This window comes from Furipterus horrens, unplaced genomic scaffold, assembly GCF_987537825.1.
Source record: "Furipterus horrens unplaced genomic scaffold, mFurHor1.1.pri manual_scaffold_11, whole genome shotgun sequence".
NCBI lineage: Eukaryota > Metazoa > Chordata > Mammalia > Chiroptera > Furipteridae > Furipterus > Furipterus horrens.
In genome coordinates, this window is record NW_028327181.1 from 47,043,980 (window position 1) to 47,048,601 (window position 4,622).

At 42.4% G+C, this 4,622-nt stretch overlaps 1 pseudogene; it reads left to right on the forward strand.

Annotated features, from left to right (window-relative positions):
• The first annotated feature begins 2,337 nt into the window (after positions 1-2,337).
• Positions 2,338-2,793, forward strand: LOC149997517 (large ribosomal subunit protein uL23 pseudogene; annotated as a pseudogene).
• Positions 2,794-4,622: the final 1,829 nt, after the last annotated feature.

Below are 4,622 nucleotides of genomic sequence, written 5' to 3' on the forward strand. Positions count from 1 at the left end.
GAAATCTTTCTGCTGCTAATACCTGATCCCCTGGGTTCAGGACATTAAGAAAACTCATCTCCTCGTTTTCATGTTTTTCCTGTGTCTTACTAACAGGAGAATATTTGAAGCCAATTCCCTTCTCTGCATCATTAATTTTTCCCATCCTTTGATGAGTCCTTATTGTGTAGATATATAAACACCCGGACATAAGGGATTTTGTCCTATTTCCCTGACCTTTGGCAAAAGAATTTCAGTTGTATTATGGTGTGGTAATTTAGAGAACCACTTAAGGGCCATTTCCCCCCACACTCTAAAGTATACATAAGCCAAGCAGGGTTACAATAGAAAGCCAATTCCTTCTTAGATATTGGACCATAGTTTTACATGGACGAATCTGCTAAAATTTGGCCTAGTGGGTTCCCTTTAGGAGTCAAAACAGAAAAACCCCTGATGGCACAAAAGTACAAACCCCAAACCATAGCCATAGCAATACCACCGGACAAAGTGGGAACGTAGAAACAAAACTTGGATCGATGATTCCATTAGTCCAAACAAGCACTCACAAGCAAGTCCTAGCATGTTATCTCCTGCCACACAATACAGCAGGTGGTCCTGACTGAACCCAAATGGCACAAAGCCCAAGAGGCACAAAGCGCAAGTGACACAAAGCCCAACTGTCATGAAGTTGAAGTGGCACACAGTGTAAGCAGCAGGAATAGCCTGCAACTGGTGCCGCAAGTGGTTCTAACTGGACCCAAGCTGTACAAAGCACAAGGGACATGAAGCACACATCTTGGCTATTGTCTACTCACCAGAAACCTGTTCCTTTTCACCAGCCAAGCATTTCAGGCTCCAGCTTGCATCGGGGAGCTCACATGCCCCATAACAACAGCCCGCTGGCATGGGTATAGCCTTGCCCTTTGCACATGACCCCCCAGTCACTCCCTGACTGTATACAGTAGCAGAGCCACGTGGGTAACAGAAACGAGCATATGAGACCAGGTGTACCACTGAGTGATGCAAGTCGAAGCCTGAAACCTGTATCTTTATAGGAAAATTCTCGACTTAGAAAATGCTGGCTGCCTTTGATATGAGAAAAAAGAACACCATATGGACTTTACAAAACTTATTAGGAGACAATTGGCCCAACTTATGACCTCTAATGTGTTTATTTAAGGTTCAGCAAGAATAAATTTTGACTTAGGGGAAGTTTTTTTCAATCTATTAGAAGAGATAGATAAAACCAATGGGTTGTCTTAGGTAGGAACCTGAGGCATGGTAGATACTTTCTAAGTGTCTGTTTTGATGAATGAGTGACTGCAGACTTGATTCTTCTGGTTTTTAAGCTAGGGACCCCAATATTTTAGTTCATTCAGGAACTAAGATAACCAAACTCCACATATACAAATGCACACACATACCCATACACACACATTCACCCACACTAATATGACATTTGCTATTGGAACCCCAGGCTCCTCTTTTCTGCTCTAAGATTGCAATTGGTGTCACTGTTACTGAGTAAATACCAGTGCCAGGCTATGGGTGGGTAAACTAAATTCATGCTAGAGAACATAGAAACATGTCTAGTTAATTATGAAAAAAATTTCAAGGAGACAATATAAGGCTATAAAAATATAAAGATACATGTATATTTAGTACATAATATATTATATATCTATATGTATATTTATAACCTTCCCCCTGGCTGGTTTGGCTCAGTGGATTGAGCGTCGGCCTGCGAGCTAAGTGTCGCTGGTTCGATCTTCCAGTCAGGGCACATCAGAGAAGGAAAACTCTGACTCCAAAAAACCTCCGCTGCCTTGCGGCATACCTCTTCAGGGGAAAGGCTAAGGGAGTAAACCCCAACAGAAAATCCGGAGCCGGAGTCCCTAAGGCGGTTTGACGTTGTAGTCAACACCGGCAACTCCTGCGGCGCACCTGAAGCCAAGCTGTATTGACTCCGTCTTTCCCTTGGACCCTTCAGCTGCGAAGAGAGGGGGGGTCTGCTGCATGGGCAACAGCAGACCCTCCATATCACCCCGCCCAGGCTCTGTAGCTTCAACTTCACTGGAGAGGACACTCCAGCGTCATCGCAAGATGTCGATTCAACACGGGAGGAGACAGATACCGTGTCACTCCTGAGTCGGACTGCACAGCCATTCTCGGCGATGCAGATAGACTCTTAAGAAGCTACACCATCGTCTCTCGAGACGGACGGCTGCCGACGACGATATTTATAACCTTGTATTATCTCTTTGGAACTTATTTATGCAAATATGAATATATTACAGACACATATTTGCACATCTAGAATTTGCAGGAAGAAATTCTGGAAGGATTTTTTAAATGAAAATGGTGCGGAAAGCAAAGAAGGAAGCAAGCCCCTGCCCTGCCCAAAGCTGAAGCCAAAGCAGAGGCTTTAAAGGCAACAAAAGCAGTGCTGAAAGGTGTCCATGGCCAGAAAAAAAAATTTGCCGTCACCCATCTTCTGACAGCCAAAGACACTGCAGCTTTGGAGGCATCCTAGATATCCCCAGAAGAGCACTCCCAGAAGAAACAAGCTTGACCACTATGTCATCACTGAGTTCCCCAACTACCAGGTCAGCCACGAAGAAGACAGAAGACAATGCCATACCTGTGTTCATTGTGGAGGTCCAGGACAACAAGCACCAAATCAAGCAGGCTATGAAGAAGCTCTATGACATTGATGTGGTCAAGGTCAACACCCTGATCAGGACTGATGGAGAGAAGGCTTCTGCTAGTGACTATGGTGCTTTGGATGTTGCCGACAAAATTGAAATCATTTAAACTGAGTCCAAGTGGCTAATTATAAATATACAAATTTTACACTGTAAAAGAAAAGAAATTCTGGAAAAAAATACACGTGTAAGTGTGTAGGTGTATATGGAAGGGTAGAAATGGGGTAATGAGGGAAATGGAGCAGGGGTAGGAGCAAGTCTTCTCACTATATATTTTTAATATTATTTTGATTTATGAAATGTATTACCTATTCGGATAGAATAGTTTTCACTTTAAATAAAAAAGCGTAGCAGTTAACCAAATTCAATGACTTACTGTACGTTAGAAGTCGGAAGAGATTATGCTGCATGTTAGAATCACCTGGGAAGTTTGTAAAACTCCAAATGCCTTAGCTGCATCCCAGAGCAATGGAATTAGAATATTTGCCAGGAGTACCAGGCATTAGTATTTTTCAAATTTCCTCAAATGATTCAGTGTGCACTCAAAGCTGGGAACTGCTGAAGTAGACCAAGTATTGAAAAAGAAATATTAGATACTTTAAAAAAATGATCATATCAATGATAGCTTATTGAACCCAGGTTTTTCTAGGAGGCTAAGTAGAAAATACAGTGAAACTCTTGTTCGAGTCAGAAGCCATTATGAAATATAGCGGTGATGATATTTGTTTGTCCAGAGGAACTGCTTCAACAGCCCACAAACTGGTCAGTCTTTGATTCCCTCTTTGTACTAGTTGGTGGGAAAAACACAAAAACACACACGCAAAACTCATGCTAAATCCCAAGACCCAGTCCATTTTTTTGGCTTCCGGAGAAGCTCCCTTTCTGCTGCATCTGCTGCTGGGTGCTTCAGTAGCCAGGCCATGGGAGACCTCTGCTCACCGTTTATTAGTGGGGCTCAACTTTTAATGAGCATAAAGATAATCTGAAGACTTTGTTATAAATGCACATCCCTCAAGACTCTGATTCAGTAGTCCTGGCGTGGGGCTCAGGAATACACATTTTTAGTAAGTCCCTCCAGGTGCGTCTGATGAAGGTGGTCCGAGAATCAGACACGACTCTCAAAGGGCAGTGGTGTGCTGGAGCTGTCTCTGCTGGCCTTTGAGAGCCGATCGTTACCTTCCTGGGAAATGTGCAAGCTATTTGCTAACCAATTGGATAGTAATGTTACCTAAACTAAATACCTTATCCAGTCTTTATCAGTTTTTACATGGGCTCATTTGTGTGTGTGTGTGTGTGTGTGTGTGTGTGTGTGTGTGTGTGTGTTGGGGGGGTTTCTATAAAATTTGATAACATGGATAATATTATCCAATCACCACCATTATATCCATAATCAGGATATAAGACCGTTTCATCACTCCAAAGGAACAGCCCCGTGGATCCCTTTATAGTCACCCTTCCCCCATCCTATCTCTATTTCTTGGAAACCACAAACCTGTTCTCCCTCTTTGTAGTTTTGTCCTTTTTGACAAGGTTACATAAATAGAATCATATGTTATGTAACTTTCTGAGGTTGGCTTCTTTTTTCACCAAGTATGATGTCCTTGACATCCACTTAAATTGTTGCATCTATCAACAGTTCTTTGTATTGCTGAGTAGGGTTCCTTTGTACAGAGGTCCTGGGGTGTAACCATTCACTCAGACAAAGACATTTGTGCTGTTTCCACTTTGTGGCTCTGAATAAAGCTGCTGTGAACATTTGTGTACAAGTTCTTTTGAGAACAGAAGTTTTTATTTCTCTGGGATAAATGTCCAGGAGTACAAGTGCTGGGTTGTATGATAAATGTATGTTTACTCTGGTAAGAAATTACTAAAATACTTCCCATAGTGGTTTTATCATTTGGCATTACCACCAGCAGTATATGAGGGACTCCACATCCT